General features: G+C 39.8%; 1 protein-coding gene and 1 pseudogene across 24 annotated transcripts in view; one reads left to right on the top strand and one right to left on the bottom strand.

Moving 5' to 3' along the window:
* Positions 1–1063: 1063 nt before the first annotated feature.
* KATNAL1 (katanin catalytic subunit A1 like 1) overlaps positions 1064–19226 on the top strand; it is a 244990-nt gene continuing 226827 nt past the window's right edge. For 8 of the 24 annotated variants that reach the window (XR_012426789.1, XR_010582530.1, XR_010582529.1 and 5 more), the window contains exon 1: positions 1092–1803. The gene's annotated coding sequence lies outside the window, so the exon portion shown is untranslated. Of the gene's footprint in view, positions 1804–3734; positions 10147–10542; positions 10630–19226 lie in introns of those variants that run through there. The other 16 variants (XR_012426790.1, XR_012426791.1, XR_012426792.1 and 13 more) reach the window with 9 other exon arrangements.
* On the bottom strand, positions 11872–15702 carry LOC102124403 (peroxiredoxin-2 pseudogene; annotated as a pseudogene).

Below are 19226 nucleotides of genomic sequence, written 5' to 3'. Positions count from 1 at the left end.
CATTTTTATGTGCTGTTTTGAGGTAAATTTACATGCAGTGAAATGTACAAATCTTAAATGTTCCATTCCAAGAGTTCTGACAAATGCATATACTTCTGTAACCGAAACCCTTAGCTATAGAATTTTTTCATCACTACAAAAAATTCTCTCAAACTCCTTCCCGACGGCCAACCACTATTCTGACTTTTATCACTATTGATTAAATAATTAATATTTAATAGCTATTGTTAAATGCTAAGCTTTGTTTTATAGAGCTTCATCAGTATTAATGCATGTATTTCTTACAAGAGTTGCAAGATGGATATCTCCATTTTTGCAGATCAAAGCGTTAAGAGGTGAGAAACGCGCCCCTGGTCATCAGCTACCAAGTATAGGGGCAGGACGTGAACTAAGAATTCGTTTTAGAAGCCCACGCTCTTAACCTGTTTATCCTAGAGTCCACAAACGATTGCCCAAGAAACAGCATAAATCCAAATTCAGTCGAAAGCAATGCCATTTGCAAGTTCTAAAACCTCCTGAATAATCCTAAAGGCCATATGCATTCCATCTTATCAAAGGATTCCTTTCCATCCCACTCCCCAGGGAATGGAGAAAGCGGGTGCGAAAGACTTCAATTCGGTTTGACTGCAGAAAAATACTGAGGTGGCGTAGGATCCACACATCCCATGGGGGCAGACCCAGCGGTGGAAGCCCGGACAGGCGGCGGGGGAAGGGCGCTGCGACGCCCCGGTGCCCCCCTCCTTCGACGCCACTGGCATCCCCTCCGAAAACAGCAGGCTCGAAGGTGCCCCGCCACGGGGGCTGGACGCGGTGGAGGCGGGCTCATCAAGCACGACCAGAGCTCAGTCGGCCACACGTCCTCCTCAATGTCACCGTCTCCCTGCTCTCCCACCCCGCGACGCTGCACCTCCCTCCCCCGGCAACCTGGGCTGGAGTCCCAAGCTCCGCCCCAGAGCGGACTCACAGCCTCCGCGCTCCCTCCCGCGCTGCACCCACCGCGCGGCCGGGGCTGCCATGGCAACCCTACGCAGCCGCCGCCTCTTCACGCACGTCGCGAACTAACGGACTCGGCGGCGGCGGCGGCGGCCTGCGCCCCACCCCCAACCCATCTGGACCGCATCGCCGGCTGTGCCCGGACCTGCGCCTTCTAGGTAATGAATCCGAGGGACAGGGGCTCAAGCGATACAGCAGGTAGTGCGGGGCTCTAGCCGATAGCCCCTCCCGGCCTCCCACCGCCGGAAACGCCAGGGCGGTGGGCTGCGGGGTTCCTCGGGCGCTGGCTCCCGTGCGGGGACTGGGAGGGGCGCGGGAGCGCCAGGCTCGCTGTGCATCATGGGGATTGTAGTTCAGTGACTCCTCGGGCTCGCGGCCTTGGCGGGGTAGCTCGGACTGCCGAACTACAAAGCCCGGCGGCCCCGACCGCCGGGAAAGACTGATAAACTTTGAGCGGACCGGGACAGAAAAAAAAATCTCTCTTTGTCTTGAGAGGGCTGTTGGGTGGTCGCGGACCTGGGCTCTGTGCGTTGGGAAAGGGAAGTGGAGGTGAGCCTCGGGCTTCTAGCCCAGTCGCTGGGACCGCCCCAGCTACAGCGCTCAGCCCCACCCCGACTGGGCCACCGCCCTGCACAGTCTCAGGGATGAGCAGCCGCCCAAGCTGCAGGGCCTCGGGTCTTCGGCGCCTCTGACCCTCGCAGGTTGCTGCCTCTCGGTGCAGAACCGTATGTATGTCATACATTGGATGTGAGACCCGAGAAACCGTGTTTTCACAGGCTTTTCTCTTTTCCTGGATACGTTTATTTCTGGGTTAGTCATGTTTGTTTTAAAGTAGCTCAGAGGTATTTGCATATTAAACCCATCAATTGGTAATTACTCAAAGGGCCGTAATGTTTAAAGGTTAAGTGTAGAATTAGATAAAAAGATGTCATTGCTATTATATGGTGGGATCTGGCATTTTTAACTTTTAGCGTTTTTGCATTTTATTTCTTGAGGTTCAAGGTTGTGAAATGGGTGCTCCACCCCACCCCCCCCCGCCAGCCTGAACACTGCCTACACATACTTTGATTAGTTCAGTTTTAAATTACTAGTAACTTTTAAAAACATACTTTTTTTAGCAGTAGGAAGCAATAATTATTTTCTTTGATTATTCCAGTGTTATTCAGAATTTCTCAGCATGTTTTCGGAAGGAAAAATACCATGTTTTAATTATTTAATTAATTATTTATATATTTTTTATGTTCAGGAGTACACTTGAGTCCTTAGAGTTGACTCAAGACTTGGTGGTAAAGGAAGCTGACACAGATTTAGAAAACCTTCCTTGACGACCCTTTAAAATTTTTCAATGGGTAGATAACCATCCTAGAAATGTGCTGCTTTATGGAGTAAGTTGGAGAATTGTTGATATTATTGTGAGTTTGTGTGTGTGTGTGTTTAAAAACAAACAACAAGACCACAAATCCTATAAAACTTTCTCTTAATTAAAATGAAGTTGACCTGTGTAAATTTTACTTGAGGTAGCAATTTTGTACAAGGAGGAGATGGAAAGTAGGTTTAGTAAGACAGGTAGAAAACAAAATTGAGGCGTTATGTGATAGAATATAAGGTTTGAAGTATTTATTCATTCAAAATTTGTTAAGAACCTATGTGCCAGGCATTATGCCAGGTGGTGAGAATAAAGAGATGAAAAAAGATAGTCTGTATCCTGCATGGGCAGTCATGTCATCCCAATAGCGTGGTAGAGATATGTGCAAGTTGCTATAGGAGCCCAGAGGAAATAATCACCTAACAGTAACATTTATTGAATATGTCAGGTGCTGTGCGGAGTATTTTGCATGCAGCTCCTCAGTAAATCCTCAAAACAGCTAGTGAAGTAGTTACTGATGTTTAGAGATGAGGAAACAGGCTTTAGAGGCCCTGCACAAAATCATAGTTGGTCAAGTGTAAACCTGGGATTTCAGCCCAGGTGAGTCTGGTCATGATCTCAAGCACTGACCATTTTCTCTGTCAATTAGTAGAAAGATCCTGACTCTGTCTACAGAAGTCAGGGGAGGCCTTCAGTATGATTTGACTTTTAACTTGTGTTAAAATAGTTGAATAAGCTTTCACTGGAGTGATGAAGAGGAAAGTCATTCTAGGACAAATGGATGGCACAACACGAACAAAGGATAGATTGAAGAATGAGTATTTTGTATTTGGGGAACGCTAGGTAGTTCTGAATGATGAGATCCCAGAATGCTCACTATTAGTGAGTGAGGCCAGATCTTAAAGTACTTGGCACCGTATTCAGAGTTTAGAATTTTTCTTGACATGGGGCAGCCATTGAAGAATTTTAGCTCGAGTGGTGGTGTCGTTAGGTTTGTATTTTAGAAAGATAATTCCAGCTCCAGTGTAGAGAATGGACCTGGGTGGGGAAAGATTATAGGCAGTAGAAAAGCCAGTTGTATAATAGAAAAAAACAGTAGAGAAATAAAGAGTCTGAACTAAGCCGTTGGAGTTACAGAAAGACATGGATTCAGGGAATATTTAAGAGATAAAATTGGTATGACTTGATAGAGTTTGGATGTTGGGAGTTACAGAGATTTGGAGCTCTCAGCTGATTGAGTCCTCATTTTCTGGCTAGCACGACTGAGGTAATAGTGAACCCACTGATTGAGATGAGGAGGAGCTGGTTTTTTGTTAGGGTGAAAGAGATATTAGTTCAGTTGTAAGCATTTGTTTGAGGTTCCTGTGGGATATTCAGGTGGAGATGCATTTGAGTCTGGAGTTCAGAGAGAGCAGGCTGGAGTTAGAAGTTTGCATACAGATAAGTAGTTAAAGCTACAGGGGAGAATAGAGCAGCTCACATTGGAATAATGAATAGAAAAGAAAAAGGAAGAGGTTTGGATATGGAACTCACTTAAGAGATGTGTGTAGGCTGGGCGCAGTGGCTTGCGCCTGTAATCCCAGCACATTGGAAGGCTGAGGCAGGCAGATCAGGAGATCAAGAGATTGAGACCATCCTGGCCAACATGGTGAAACCCCATTTCTACTAAAAATACAAAAATTAGCCGAGCGTGGTGGCGCTCGCCTGTAGTCCCAGCTACTCAGGAGGCTGAGGCAGGAGAATCGCTTGAACCCAGGAGGCAGAAGTTACAGTGAGCCCAGATCGTACCACTGCACTCCAGCCTGGCGACAGAGCAAGATTCCGGGTCAGAAAAAAAAACAAAACCAAACAAACAGAGTTGTGTGTATGTGTTTGCGGGAGGAGCCTACGAATGAGGCCCTGGTTAGGAGGCAGAGAGGAAGAAGAACTAGGAGAGAGCATAACAAAGGAGGGGACAATAAGGAGAGCAAGTAAGTTGTCTAATTTTGTTTCTACAACTTATTTTCTGTATGATCATAGGCAGGTCTCCAAATCTGTACCCTTATTTCATATGAGGTGTTAATGCTATTTTATTTGATTTTGGGAAGTTGAAACAGTTTAGTGGAGGTAAACCCTAAAGTGCTCAACAACTCACAGCAGTTCTCCTTCTCCCGCTTCCTTACTGACAGTGTGGCAGGACTGCCAGTTCTGTCTGATAGAAAGGCCCTGTTCCGTGACTTTACCTGACCACATTAAGCAGGTGGATCAGGTAGTAGTTATATTACAAAGTGATGATTTGAGTCTGAGGACTAATCATGTTTTTTTTAAATAAAACGTCCTTTAATGCTATAAAATGTTATTGTATAGGGCATTAATACTAATATGTTTTTGCCTTGTTTTCATCTTCAAAGAAACAGGAAGTTCCACTAGATAATTTGAGAGCCCAATGGCTCTAAAATTCTTTAATTCTGACAGTATTTCATGTCTGGACTGATGTGTGATTTCACTGATAGTTAACATCTGTAAATGAAAATATGTTTATATTTTAATGTGCTCAAGAGTGTTTCATTTCATTTTATTATTTTTTTTTAGAGACAGGGTCTGACTCTGTCACCTAGGCTGGAGTGCAGTGGTGCAGTCATAGCTCACGGCAGCCTTGAACTCCTGGGCTCGAGCAGCCTTCCTGTCTCAGCCTCTCCAATGGCTGTGATTTCAGGCATGTGCCCACACCTGGCTCAACATTATTTTAAATGTTTTACTCTTCAGTGATAACTATACTTATACTTATTTCCTAGGGAAATTGTGCCCTAAAATACCTGATAAAAGTGAGATATCGGCATTTGCCAGATAAACTCAAGGCATAGATTATGAGAGTAGTTTAAAAAAAAATGAAATAGTTTTTAAAGGTGGTCTAATCTTCACTGGATGTCTTTAGATATGTTTCTCTTGCTGGGGTATGGTTTGATTGTGGTCCTAATTGAACGGAGGGCAAAGGAGTAAATGACCTTTTAAGTCCTTTTGTAACTTTGTTCTGTCCATTAGTAATTGTAAAAGCTCCTATTAAGCAGCCTATTAAAAAGTGAGCTTTGGTTTGAAATTTTATTCTTTTTAATATTTTGCTATGAAGCTGTTTTTGGTAAACATTTTTTATAGTTTTTAATCATGTCTGAGTATTGTTTTGCATTTTGTGAAGAAGTTAATGCTTAGCTGCTGACCCCCAATTGTATTTACTTCACAGGGTATTATAGAACTCTTTAGAATGGTGATTTTATGGACATTTATCAAACACATGTGTCTTGCTTTTCAGTTCAAGAAACATTATTGCGTGTCTTTATGTCAAACAGTGCACCAAATGATACACGATACATGACTAAGATCTGGCCCCTCTCTCAAAGGATGTTACGTTTTAATCAGTGCTCAGACTAGTTTTGGTATACTCACTCTTGTGTTTTTTAAGGAAATCGTCTCCAAAAAACAATGTATTTTATTTCTTATTTTCTTAGCTTTTACGTGTTTGAGGGACAAACGATATAACTTCATTTGCTGTATTTCAATAACTTGTTCCTTTATTCTCGTTTATTCCTGTGTCTCTATGAGTGTCTTTATATGCTAGTATTCTTTTCTTTGTGATATTTTCCTCTTTCCATTTTTCCTGGTGATTTTGGCAGTAGGAAGAGAAATGAATGAGTGAGAGAATCAGTAGTGACTGTTTTTTTTTTTTTTTCTTACCTACTTATGTGAGAATATGGATGACTGGCATTTAACACATAATTCCTGGTATTTTTATACTAGTATTTTCTCTGCATTGTTAGATATTTGAAGTCAAGCATTTTATGTTAGTAAACTCCACGTGGCCTTACATTGTTTCTTATGTATACATAGGTTGTTTGCTTAATGTGGTAGGTGCTTACTAATTAATTTAGATTGGATAATGAATGGATGAGTAAGTAAATATGATAATAAAATTACTTGTTCAAAGACTACTTGAGTCTGGGTGTGGTGGCTCTTGCTTGTTATCCCAGCACTTTGGGAGACTGAGAGGGGCAGAATGCTTGAGTCCAGGAGTTTGAGACAAGTTGCCTGAGCAACATGGCAAGACCTCATCTCTGCAAAAAATACGAAAATTAGCCAGGCATGGCTGCGCACACCCATGGTCCCAGCTACTCAGGAGGCTGAGGTGGGAGGATTGGTTGAGACTAGGAGGTTGGGAGTTCGAGGTTGCAGTGAGCCAAGATTGAACCATTGCCCTCCAGCCTGGGTGACAGAGCGAGACCTTGTCTCAAAAATAAATAAGTAAATACATACATACATACTTCATAAAATAAAGTAATATGAAGCAGATGCCTTTGAAAGGTTTTATGTTGTTCAAAGCACTATGAAATTAAAAAACAAGTAGTATTTATATAGGCAACGGCAACAAAATATCTTTATTTCTGTTAATAAGCCTTTTATATTTATTTTTAGATTAGTTGCGTAACTTTAAAGGAATTTGAGGCAGTAAACTGTAATGAGCTAAGAGGACAGGCTCTGAGTTAGACACATCTGGGTTTAAATCCAGGCTCTATGGGCAAATTGTTTAAATTCTTTAAAGCCTCAGTCACCTGCTCTGTTAAATCATGGGTAACTGTTACTGTTTTGTAGTGTTATAAGGATTAGATTAGATAATGCCCAGAAAAACATTTTTATTGTATTACTTGGTGGGGAGTTAGCATTCAGTAAACGTCGCTACTATTACTTTTGGTGCTAAAAAGGGTATTTATGCACTTAAGATAAAATTTATAGTGTTTTTTTTTTTGTTTTTTTTTTGTTTTTTTTTTTTTTTGAGACAGAGTCTCACTCTTGTTGCCCGGGTTGAAGTGCAGTGGTGCTATCTCGGCTCACTGCAGCCTCCGCCTCCTGGGTTCAAGCTTCTCCCACCTCAGCCTCCTGAGAAGCTGGGACCACAGACGCTTGTCACCACGCCTGGCTAATTTTTGTACTTTTTTAAGTGAAGACAGGATTTCGCCATGTTGGCCAGACTGGTCTTGAACTCCCGACCTCAGGAGATCTGCTGGTCTTTGCCTCCCAAAGTGCTGGGATTACAGGCGTGAACCACCACAGCCGGCCAGGTTTAGTTTAAGCTGTCATCTTGAGACACAGTAACAGATGATCCACATTTTCTGTCCTTTGTAATATTTTAAAGTTGCCAGTAGAATTTGGAACATGAGCAGAAATTACTGTAATGGTTACACTTCTGAGAAACATTTAAGCTCTTAGACTCCAATATTAATATATTAGATTCTTTTATGTTTATGAACAGTTTTTTTTTGTTTCTAAATATTTGAGAAGTGATTTCTATATGTGTAAAAAATAAATGAAAAGGCTTCATTACTACATATATTCTTCTGTAATGTCTGAGTTTGTGATTAAGTTGTTTTCTCTATTATTCATGGCAAACTGTAGTCCTTGAGACGGTTACCCAATATAAAGAGATGGGAGGTATTGTGGTTTTCAAAATTAACTATTTTGTTGATTAGTACTCACATGGTAGCTTCATTTATTACCCTTGAAACGCACTTCAAGATACATTAATTTGAGAAATCGTGGTTATGTGTTTCCTTAATTGCTTTCATTTATAGCAGCCATTGTATGACATAAACTGAACTTTGGTGATTTGGAGAAGCATTTTTTTTTTTCATTAAACATGTAAAGCCTAGACATATTGATAAAATTCATTGTGGTACAAAATATTGAAAATAAAACTTGTTTTGTTGTTTTGCTTACCACTGTTCTAGTGTTATTTAGTTCACATTGCTATAGTTCAAGTTACTTAGGTGTTTCTGAAATAGGCATCTAGTTTCAGGAATTTATAACTTTTAGGAGGAAAAGGAACAATATGAGAAAAATGTGGAAGTGTCAGAATAAAAATAGTTTAAAGCAGAAATTATTTTCTTAGTCTCGTATGTATTGTAAGTATAACTGAATTAGATTGACATCATTCACATAAAATTAGTTTAAAAAATGTTTGTTTCCTCTTTAAAAACCATTAGCGTGGAGACAAAAGAATGATAAATATGATTCCATTTGTAATAGGAATTATGAGTGACGTCCCTGGTGGGGTTGGGTTCTGGATACAAGCTAGCTTTCCATTTTTTCAATTATGTGTCTTAGTCTTGGCATGAGATAAAAAATTCATGTTGGGAGAGAAAGTTCGTGTGTGTGTGTTGTGGGTGATGGTAGATTTAAAGGAGAGAACAGAAAGGTTGGAGATGTAGCTGAGGAGTTGACTTGATGTGTTATGTTTAGATCTGAGTCATGAAACAGTTACAAAAATAATTATCTGGGACCAGATAAAGCAGTATTCCTTTTTGGTCTGAGCATGAACTTGGACTGAGCTCTTCTCAGTCTGAGCCTAGGACTCTCCTTGAAGATATTACCTGGAGCATTCTGTATAGGGCAGCAGTGCTGCATCAGTTCAGCAGTAAATACTGTAAGAAGATGCTTAATTTATTTTTGAATACATAATAAACTCAAAATAAGAGACATATTGTCAAATATTAGACATTGCTAAAATATTTTGTCTTTAGATTTAACCTGACATTTTAAAAAGTCCTAGAAATTCTTCTAATTTATAGTAAAGGAGATTTAAAAAAAACTGTATATTTCAAGATTGTGACTAAAAGTAATTATAGTATAGCTTCTAGAAATTTATAACGAAATTTATAAAGAAATCAATGAATCAGTTGATTTCTTTTTTCAGAGGAAAAATGGACTGCTTCAATTATCTGTATTGGTGTTGAGTGTAGAGTAAAAATACTCCTACATTGATTCAGTGTTGTATGTGAGGAGTGATGTTAACATATGATCACATTTAATTTTTAAAGTAACCTTACGATAAATACTATTTTTCCTATTTTGTAGACAGAACTGAGGCCTATTGAAATTACATGATTTGTCTGAGGTCACAACTAAAAATTTATGGTGCCTGGATTCATACCCAGGTTTTTCTGTCTGAAATTTTTATGTGGCCTTTATCAAACATAAACTTGGTTTGGTATACAGTTCTAGGTTGTCAACCCCCTACCCCTTGGAAGATATTATTTCACTGTCTCCAGGCTCCCGATGTTCCTCTTGAAAAGTTACCTATCAATATAATTTCTTTCGTTTGTATATAATTTGTCATTTCTTTCCATTGTAAATGTTCTTCACTCTTACTACCTTGTCTCTAGGTGTGAACTTTGATTTGCTTTTAAACTGAAAATTACTATCTTCTGCTAGTTTTGGAAAATTCTCAGCCATTATATTTTTGAATTTTGCCTTTCTTTTTTCTCCTCCTGGAATTCATAAGAGACATATATGATGGATCTTCTCTTTCTACTCTGCTGCATTTCTTAATCTTATTTACTTATTCTCTCTGTATATACGGCATTCTGGTCAGTTTCTACAGCTCTGTCTTCTGGTTTATTGATTCTCCTTTCATCTGTGTCTAAGCTCTTGCTTCCTCAGTCCACTGAGTTTTTTTTTTTATTTCAGTGACTATATATTTTAATGCCAGAAGTTCTTTTTATTTTTCAAATAAGCTTATTTATTTTAAAATTTCTTGTCCCTATGTCTTTAAATGTACTTATTTTATAGCAGCTATCTAATGAATTATCAAGGACTTTAGATAAAGGCCTTAATTTTGCTCTATGTTGTATTCTCCCTCATAGTGGATTGTTTTCTTTGTATCTTGTAATTTTAGATGTAAACTCAATGGAAATAAAGCCTGGGTAAATGATATGTCCTGTACTTTTGTGATTTGTTTCTGTGAAGTGCCCTATGGAGAACTGGTGAGTGAATAAACAAATTTTAGTGTATCTGTATAGTGGGATACTACTCAGCAATAAAAAGTAATTACTGATACATATAAGGGCATAGTTGAATCTCAAAAGCATTATTCTAAGTGAAGGAAATCAGAGTACATACTGTATGAGTTTATTTATTTTGCATTCTAGAACTGACAACTACAGGCATACTTCGGAGATGCTGTGGGCTTTGTTCCAGACCATTTTGGTAAAGCAAATATTGCGATAAAGCTAGTCACACAAACTTTCTGGTTTCCCAACGCATATAAAAGTTACGTTTACACTATACTATAGTTTATTAAGTGTGCAATAGCATTACATCTAAAAAATGTACATGCCTCAATTTAAAAAGACTTAAACATTTTTTAACTTTTATTATAGATTTAGGGGGTACGTCTGCAGATTTGTTACATGGCTATATTGCATGATGCTGAGGTTTGGGATATGAATGATCCCGTCACCCAGATGGTGAGTGTAGTAGCCAAAAGATAGCTTTCCAACCCTTGCCTGCCTCCCTCCCACCTCTATTAGTTTCCAGTGTCTGTTGTTGCCATCTTTATATCTAGGAGTACCCAATGTTTAGCTCCCACTTGTATATAAGAATATGTAGTATTTGGTTTTCTCTTCCTGCATTAATTTGCTAAGGATAATGGCCTCCAGCTACATCCATGTTGCTGTAAAGGACGTGATTTTGTTCTTTTTTAAGACCATGTAGTATTCCATGGTATATATGTACCACGTTTTCTTTATCCAGTCCACTGTTGATGGATACCAAGATTGATTCCATGGCTTTGCTATTGTGAATAGTGCTGCAGTGAACATATGAGTGCATGTGTCTTTATGGTAGAATGATTGGTTTTCTTTTGGGTATATACCCAGTAATGGGACTGCTGGGTCAAATGGTAGTTCTGTTTTAAGTTCTTTGAGAAATCTCTAAACTGATTTCCATACCAACAGTGTATAAGTATTCCCTTTTTGCTGCAGCCTTGCCAGCATCTGTTGTTAAAAAAGACTGTATTGCTAAAAAATGCTAAAAACGCTAACAGTTATCTGAGCCTCAGCAAGTCTTAATGTTTTTACTGGTAGGGGGTCTTTCGATGGCTGCTGACAGATCAAGGTAGTGGTTGCTGAAGGTTGGGGTGGCTGTGGCAATTTCTTCTTCCTCCTTGTTCTTCTTCTCTTTTCTTCCTGTCTTCCTCCTCATCTTTCTTCCTTCCTCCTCCTCCTTCCTCTTCTTTCTTTTTCTCCTTCTCCTCCTCCTCCCTTCCTCCTCCTCCTTTTCTTTCTTTTTTTTTTTTTTTTAGAGACAGGGCCTCACTCTGTCACCCAGGCTGGAGGGCTGGAGTGTAGTGGTGCCATCATAACTTACTGCAGCCTCAAACTCTCAGACTCAAGTGATCTTCCCACCCCAGCCTCTTGAGTAGCTAGGACCACATGTGACTAATTTTTTTTTTCCCATCCCTAATACTTTATTGGTCACCTCTAGGCCTGTGTGTGGCTGGGCGGGCTTTGGGGAGGGCGTCACTATTCAGCTCCCAGGTGGAAGCATGAGAAGGCCTTGGCCTGGCCCTCCAGGGTCCCACACTGTGGCGTTTGGAGGGGCAGGTCTGGCCTTTCCTGGGTCAGCACAGGGCACCTAGGTGGGGGCACAGGTGGGTACCCAGCACAGGCACCTAGGTAGGGGCACAAGCTCACTACCCATTGGCCAGCCTAATTGTGTTTGGAGAAATATTCCTGGCTGTGCATGGGTATATACACATTGGGCTTAATCTTGTCACTGCCAAGCTTCCAGCCAGCAGGACAAACTTCTCTGTGTTCATCCGTGTACTGGATGGCCCGGACCAGCTGCAGAGCCTCATCCAATGAGCGTCCCACAGGCAAATCATTAACGGTGATCTGGCGAAGGACACCCTTCCATCAGTGTAAAAGAGGCCCCTGTAGGCAATGCCCTCATCTGTTTTCAGCACGCCGTAATCCTCAGACAAGCGTCTTGTCGCATCAGCACGCAGGGGGATGTTCAGGGGGCCCAAGCCTACCTCCTTCTGGGGGGTGTTGATCCAAGCCAGGTGGGTGAACTGAGAGTCCACCAAGACGCCTAGCACTTCGCAGCCCAGCTTGCGGAAGTTCTCGGTGTGGTTGCTGAATGCGATGATCTCTGTGGGGCACACAAAAGTGAAGTCCAGAGGGTAGAAAAAGAGGACCACGTACTTCCCTTTGTAGTCCCACAGCTTCACCTCTTTGAAGGCGCCATCCACCATGGCTGTAGCCTTGAAGTCAGGGGCGGGCTTTTCCACGTGCGCATTACTGGAGGCCATGTCTGAAAGCTGTGTGGGCAAAGGCTAGATGCACGGATGATCGCACGCGTGGACCCGCGTTCTCTGCCCATGTGACTAATTTTTAATTTTTAATTTTTTTTTTTTTGTAGAATTGGCATCTTGCTATGTTGCCCAGGCTGGTCTTGAACGTCTAGCCTCAAGTGATACTCCTGCCTCTGCCTCCCAAAGCGTTGGGATTACTGGCATGACCCAGTGTGCCTGGCCCAGGGCAATTCTTAAAATAAGACAACAACAGAGTTTGGTGGATGTATTGACTCTTCCTTTCGTGAAAAATTTCTCCATAGCATGCAATTATACTGTTTGATAGCATTTTACCCACAGTAGCAGTTCTTTCACAATTGGAGTCAATCCTCTCCAAATCCTGCTGCCGCTTTATCAACTAAGATAATGTAGTAATCTAAATCCTTCATTGTTATTTCAACAGTGTTCACAAGCATCTTCACCAGGAGTAGATTCCAGCTCAACAAACCGCTTTCTTTGCTCATACATGAGAAACAACTCCTCATCCGTTCAATTTTTTTTTAAATTTTTTGTAGAGATGGGGTCTTGCTGTGTTACCCAGGCTGGTCTTGAACTCCTGGTCTTAAGCAATCCTCTTGCCTTTGCCTCCCGAAATGTTGAGATTACAGGTGTGAGTCACTGTGCCCTACCCCGTTTATGGTTTTTCATGAGATTGCAGCAATTCAGTCACATCTACAAGCTCCACTTCTAATTCTAGTTCTCTTGCTATTTCTACCACATCTGCAGTGACTTCCTCCACTAAAGTCTTGAAACTTTCAGAGTCATCCATGAGGATTGGAATGAATTTCTGTAACGCTCCTGTTAGTGTTAATGTTTTGACATCCTCCCATGAATCACAGATGTTCTTCTTGGCATCTAGAAGGATGACTCTGTTCCAGAAAGTGTTCAGTTTACTTTGCCCAGTTTCATCAAAGGAGTTCACTATCTATGGCACCTATAGCCTTACAAAATGTATTTCTTAAATAATAAGATTTGAAAGTTGAAATAACTCCTTTATCCATGGGCTGTGGAATGGATAAGCAAGCATGAAAACAGCATTTATCTCTTTGTACATGTCCATCAGAGCTCTTTGGTGACCAGGTGCATTGTCAGTGAGCAGCAGTATTTTTAAAAGAATCTTTTTTTCTGAGCCATAACTCTCAAAGTTGGGCTTAAAATACTCAATAAGCCATACTGTAAACAGATGTGCTGTCATCTAGACTTTGCTATTCCATTTACAGAGCACAGGCAGAGTAGATTTAGCATAATTCTTAAGGGCCCTAGGATCTTCATACTAGTAAATGAGCATTGGCTTCAACTTCAAGTCGTCAGCTAAATCAGCCCCTAACAAGAGAGCCAGCCTGTCCTTTAAGGCTTTGAACCCAGGCGTTCACTCCTGCTCTCTAGCTAGGAAAGTCGTAGATGAAATCTTTTTCCAATAGAAGGCTGTTTTGTCTGCATTGAAAATCTGTTGTTTAGTGTAGCCACCTTCATCAATGATCTTAGCTAGTTCTAGACAACTTGCTGCAGCTTCTGCATTAGCATTTGCTGGTTCACCTTGCACTTTTGTGTTGTGGAAAAGTCTTCTTTCCTTAAACCTCATAAACCAATCTCTACTTGCTTCATACTTCTGCAGCATCCTCACCTCTTTCAGCCTTCATAGAATTGAAGACAATTAGGGTCTTGTTCTGGATTAGGCTTTGGCTTAAGGGAATATTGTGTCTGGTTTGATCTTCTGTTCAGACCACTCACACTTTCTCCATATCAGCAATAAGGCTGTTTTGCTTTCTCATCATTCATATGTTCACTGGAATAGCACTTTTAATTTCTTTCAAGAACTTTTTCTTTGCGTTTACAACTTGGCTCTTCGGCACAAGAGATCTACATTTCGGCCTGTCTTAGCTTTCAACATGCCTTGCTCGCTAAGCTTAGTCATTTTAACTCGATTTCAAGTGAGAGACATGCAACTATTCCCTTTCACTTGAACACTTAGAGGCTATTGTAGGATTCTTCACTGGCCTAATTTCAGTATTGTGTCTCCGGGAAAAGGGAGGCTGGAGGAGAAGGGAGACAGGACAACAGCCTATTGGCAGAACAGTCAGAACACAGTATTTATCAATGATATTCAACTTCTATAGGGCATGGTTTCTGGTGCCCCAATACAATTACCACGGTAACATTATGTATTAACAGATATAATAAAAATGGAGAAGTTTGGAATATTGTGAGAATTACCAAAATGTGACATAGAGACAAAAGTGAACACGTGCTGTCAGAAGAATGGCACCGGTAGACTTGCTGGATGCACGGTTGCCACGAATCTTCAAATTGTAAAATAGTGTCTGCGAAGTGCAGCAGAGTGAGGCGCGGTAAAGTGAGGTGGGCCTGTGGAGGGAGAAGGAAACAGGAGAGGACATGGTGAGAGTCGGAGGTCGAATGCAAAGTGGCAAAAGGGAGTTTTCTGGGGGGATAGAAACGTTCTTTACCTTTGTCGTGGTGGTTATGTAGTTTATAAAGTTTTCAAAACTCATCAACTTGTACACTTAAAATTAGTGGATTTAATTGTATGAAAATTATACCTCAAAGCTGATTTTTAAAAAGCAGGCAAAACTCATCTGTGGTATCAGAATAGTGATTAAAGTACGGACTGGGAGGGATGAAGGATCCTTCTGGGGAGTTGGAAGTGTTCTGTATTTTGAAGCGGGTGTTGCCTGGGTGTACGCAGTGAATGTGCACAATGTAAAAGGTCATTGAGCTGCACACTTAAGACTTGTGCACTTTATATACCTCAGCAAAAACGGAAGAAGTTCTAAAGAAGGATTATAATATGAGGTTGAGAAAATCTCCAAGAAAGTAGAGCAAAAGGACAGAGAGATGGAAAAAAGGAGAGAAAAACTAAGAAAATTAGAGGACCAGCCTAGGAAGTCTAATTCCTGGATAAAAGGCATTTCATAACAGAAAAAAAAAAAAAAATGGAAAGAAATTTTCAATGAAATAATTCAGAATATTTCCTAAAATGGAAAGATATTAATTTCTACATTGAAAGAACCCCAAATAGACCCATTTCAAAGCACATCATCAAAAATTTTAGAAAACTCATGTCAAAGAGAAGATCCTACAAGTTTCCAGAAAAGGGGAAAAACAAGTGATATATAACAGATTAGGAATTTAAATGACTTCAGTCTTCTTAACCTAGTATTGAAATCTAAAAGGTATTAGGGAAATGCCGTAAAAATCCTCAAGGAAAATTATTTCCGAGCTAAGCTTCAGTAGCCAGGCAAATTCTCATGGAAGTGTGAGGGTAGAATAAAGGTATTTACAGACATGCACAGTTGCAAAAATTTTATCTCCCTTCTGTAGAAAATGTGCTCCATAAAGGTAAGAGAGTGAACCAAGAAAGACAAAGACATGTGATACATGACAAAAGGACAACATAGAAGAGGCCGAAGGGCTCCCTAGGATGAAGGGAAGGTACCAAGTTGAACAGCCTTGGAGGGTAGAAAGAGAGAGTGTCTTTCTCCAGAGCAAAGGTCAGGTTTGCTTATAGCCTTGGAAGATACAGTATCTCCCTTTGGAACAGGGATAGAGAAGCATAAAACTTCATAGATGCAGGTTCTCTAAGCTTAGGCCTCCTCTCCTGTAATTCAGACTACTTCCTTTGCAGATGTTACATGGCCCTTTTCAAATTGCCCCATGGGAACTGGGGCTTGGGGAACTGGTGGAAAAAAAAGTACGTTGGGTTAGGTTGTCTTCTGGAAGCTTTATAGTTTTAACTCTTACATTTAGGTCAGTAATCCATTTGAGTCAGTAATAGTTTTAACTCTTACATTTAGGTCAGTCATCCATTAATCCATAATTCATTTTTGTATGTGATGTGAAAGAAGGGTTGAGATTCAGTTTTTGTTTTGCATATAAATAGCCAATTTCTTTCAGGACCTTTTTGCTGGAAAAAATTGTCCTTCCCTCGTTGAATTTTTTTGGGCACTTTGGTTGAAAATTAGTTGGCTTTGTATGTATGAATCTGTTTCTTGACTCTCTAGTTTCTTTCACTGATTTTTGTGTCTGTCTTTATGTCAATTCCACACTGTCTTGATTACCATAACTTTATTATTAATTTTTTTTTGAGATGGAATTTCGCTCTTGTTGCCTAGGCTGGAATGCAGTGGCAGGATCTCGGCTCACCCCAACCTCTGCCTCCCAGGTCAAAGCGATTCTCCTGCCTCAGGCTCCCGAGTAACTGGGATGACAGGCATGCCCCACTGCGCCCGGCTAATTTTGTATTTTTAGTAGGGACGAGGTTTCTTCATGTTGGTCAGGCTGGTCTCAAACTCTCAACCTCAGGTGATCCACCCACCTCGGCCTCCCAAAGTGCTGGGATTACAAGCATGAGCTACCGCAGCCGGCCATGATTACTGTAACTTTATAGTAAATTTTAAAATCATGTAGTTGACATCGACCCCCAACAGGCATTTTTCCCCTCAGCCCCTTAGAAGTACTCCACCTGAATACGTCTGTGTTAGTAAGTCCTCCTACTTTACTGTTTTTCAAAACTTTTTCTATTTTGTGTTCTTTCATTTCCATTTAAGTTTTAGAATCAACTTGTGAATTTTTCCAAAAAAGGCTGCTGGGATTTTGATTGGGATTCCATTGACTCTATGGGTTACTTTCAAGATAATTTGACATCTTACCCGTATTGAGTGTTTTTATTCATAAACAAATACACATTTATTAATTTAGGTCATGTTTAATTCTCTTAGGTTTTAATAGTTCTCAGGTTACAAGTCTTGCACATATTTTGTTAAATTTATCCCAGAATATTTAATATTTTTGGATAATTTTACTGTTTTTAGTTTCTGGTTATTTCTCGTATGTGGAAATAAGATTGATTTTTGAATACTGACCTTGTGTGCTGCAACCTTACACAGCTCATTTATTAGTTCTAGAGCTATTTGCAGAGATCCTAGGATTTTCTCCACTGACAAGTCATGTTTTCTGTAAATAAAAGCAGCTTTACTTCTTTTCCAATCTGCATGCCTTTTATTTTTGCATTACCTTATTGCACTGGTTAGAACCTCAGTTCTAATGTGGAATAGAAGGGGTGAGAGCAAATATCCTTGTCTTGTTCTTGATCTTGGGGAGCCTTTAGTCTTTCACAATACATATGCTTGCTGTACGTATTTCATAGATGTCCATTACTCGGTTGAGGAAATTGTCTTTTATTTTTAGTTTGCTAAGTGTTCTTATGAATTATGTTGAATTCTGTCAAATATATTTTCTGTATCTATTGAGATGATTTATAATGTTTCATTTTTATTCTCTTAAAATTGATTGGTTTTAAAATGAACCATCTTGAATTCTTAGGATAAACCTCACTGGGTCATAATACGTTACCCATTTTACATATTGCTGGATTTGATTAGCTAAAATTTGAAGATTTTTTTGTATCTATGTTTGTGAGGGATACTGATATGTAATTTTCTGATAAGATCTTTGTCTGATTTTTGGTGTAAGGCTAACACTGGCTTTAAAATATGAGTTGAATAGCCAAAAGAACTCTGGCAAAAAGAAAAAAAAAATTGGAAATATTTCTACCTCTTCTGTATTCAATTTCACTAATTGATATAGGACTTTTCAGATTAAGTACTCTATCTCTTCTTGGGCAAGCTTTGCTATGTGACCATCATAGAATTTGTCCATTTCATTAAACCCTCTTTTGTCTTTCAGTAGCTCCAAGGTTTGTAGTGATAGACCGCCTTCATTTTTTGTTTTGGTAATGTGTGTTTTCTTTTCTCCCTTTCCTGGTCAGTCTTACTAGAGGTTTATTCATTTTATTGATCTTTGTGAAGAACCTGCTTTTGGCTACATTGAAATTTTCTCTTGTTTTTCTGTTTTCTATCTCACTGATTTCTTCCCTTAACTTGATTACATTTTTCCTTCTGCTTCTTTTGGTTTAATTTGCTTCCCCTGCTAGATTCTTAAGATAGAAGCTGAAAGCAAGAGTCAGCAAACTGCAGTCCAGGGGCCAAATCCAGCTTGCCACTTGTTCTTGAATGGCTCATGAATCAGGAATGATTTTTGCATTTTTATAAGGTTGAAGAAAAAAGAAGAATACTGTTTTGTGACATGTAGAAATTAAATGAAATTCAGATTTCATTGTCCACATATAAGGTTTTATTGGAACACAACCGTATGTAGTTGTTTACAAATTGTGTCTGGCTGCTTTTGTGCTGGAATGGCAAAGTTGAGGGGTTGTGACAGAAACCATGTGGCATTCTCATTGCTTTTGCACTGCTGTTTCTGATCTGTAATCACTGTTTTAAGTGCCATGTATATCACTGTGCTGTGACATTTTACTTTATTATCAGTGCATACACATCATGTCAAAACAAGAAAAGATTAAAAAAAAATAGACTTGGAATGTTTTACTCTTAAAGCACGCTGAAGCATAGATTATTGAATTATGACAAGGCATTGTATTATGCAGTGACACTGTAGTTGTGTTAAATACAGTATACACTGATATTATCAGACTCTGCATTCATCACAATATTCCCAACTCACAGGAAATTAATGGTCAGAAAAATGAGAAAACATAAAAAGGAATATCTTATTCCAGTAAAATTTCTTCACAAAATTAGAAAATAAAAATCAGGCTGCACCCAGAGTAAACTTCCAAGTGGCTCATTTGTTAGGCAGGCAAGGAAGTCATTTCTCAGTAGTGAAGTGACT

This window comes from Macaca fascicularis, chromosome 17 (genome assembly GCF_037993035.2).
Source record: "Macaca fascicularis isolate 582-1 chromosome 17, T2T-MFA8v1.1".
Classification (NCBI taxonomy): Eukaryota; Metazoa; Chordata; class Mammalia; order Primates; family Cercopithecidae; genus Macaca; species Macaca fascicularis.
The sequence above is the reverse complement of the archived record's forward strand: the minus strand, read 5'-3'. Positions and strand labels throughout refer to the sequence as shown.